Here is a 1,412-nt window from a genome sequence, read left to right as displayed (position 1 = left end):
TGCAACGGAACTTCGTTCGTTGTACTTGGACCGAACGTACGTACGTTCGTTCGAGCCTAGTGCTACGGAACTTCGTTCGTTGCTCTTGGCCCTAACGTACGTAGGTTTGTTCGAGCCAAGAGCTACGGAACTTCGTTTGTTGCAATTGGCACCAACGCATGTACGTACGTTCGAGCAAAGAGCTACGGAACATTGTTCGTTGCTCTTGGACCGAATGTACGTACGTTCGTTCGAGCCAAGCGATGCGGAGATTCGTTCGTTGCTTTTGGCCCGAAAGTACGTACGTTCGTCGTAGCCAAGAGCTACGGAACTTCGTTCGTTGCTCTTAGACCGAACTTACGTACGTTCGTTGGAGCCAAGTGCTACGGAATTTCGTTCGTTGCTCTTGACCCGAACGTACATACGTTCGTTGGAGCCAAGAGCTACGGAACTTCGTTCGTTGCTCTTGGCCCGAATGTACGTACGTTCGTTCGAGCCTAGAGCAACGGAACGTCGTTCGTTGCACTTGGCCCGAAGCTACGGTATTTCGTCGTTGCACTTGGCTCGAACGTACCTATGTTCGTTCGAGCCAAGAGCAAAGGAAATTTGTTCGTTGCTCTTGGCCCGAACGTACGTACGTTCGTTCTAGCCAAGAGCTACGGAAATTCATTCGTTGCACTCGACCCGAACGTACTTACGTTCGTTCGAGGCAACAGCTACGGAGCTTCGTTCGTTGCACTTGGTCCGAAAGTACGTACGTTCGTTCGAGCCAAGAGAAAAAGGAACTCCGTTCATTGCTCTTAGCCCGAACGTACGTAATTTCGTTCGAGCGACGAGCTAGGAAACTTCGTTCGTTGCATTTGGCCTGAACGTAGGTACGTTTGTTCGAACCAAGAGCTACGGAACTTCGTTCGTTGCGCTCGGCCCGAACGTACGTTCATTCGTGCCAAGAGCTAAGGAACTTCGTTAGTAGCGCTTAAACTGAACGTACGTACGTTCGTTCGAACCAAGGCCTACGGAACTTCGTTCGTTGCAGTTGGCCTGAATGTACGTACGTTCGCATGAGCCAAGATCTACGGAACTTCGTTCGTTATTCTTGGCCCGAACGTACGTACGTACGTACAAGTCAAGTGCTACACAACTTTGTTTGTTGCACTTCGCCTGAACGTACGGACGTTCGATCGAGTCTAGGGCTACGGAGATTCGTTCGTTGCTCTTGGCCCGAACGTACGTACATACGTACAAGTCACGAGCTACACAACTTTTTTTGTTGCACTTCGCCTGAACGTACGGATGTTCGTTCGAGTCTCGGGCTACGGAGCTTCGTTCGTTGCTCTTGGCCCGAACGTGCGTACGTTCGTTCGAGCCTAGTGCTACGGAACCTCGTTCGTTGCTCTTGGCCCGAACGTACGTACGTTCGTTCGAGCCTAGAG

This window comes from Octopus bimaculoides, chromosome 11 (genome assembly GCF_001194135.2).
Source record: "Octopus bimaculoides isolate UCB-OBI-ISO-001 chromosome 11, ASM119413v2, whole genome shotgun sequence".
Taxonomy (NCBI): Eukaryota; Metazoa; Mollusca; class Cephalopoda; order Octopoda; family Octopodidae; genus Octopus; species Octopus bimaculoides.
This window is presented reverse-complemented; position numbering follows the sequence as displayed.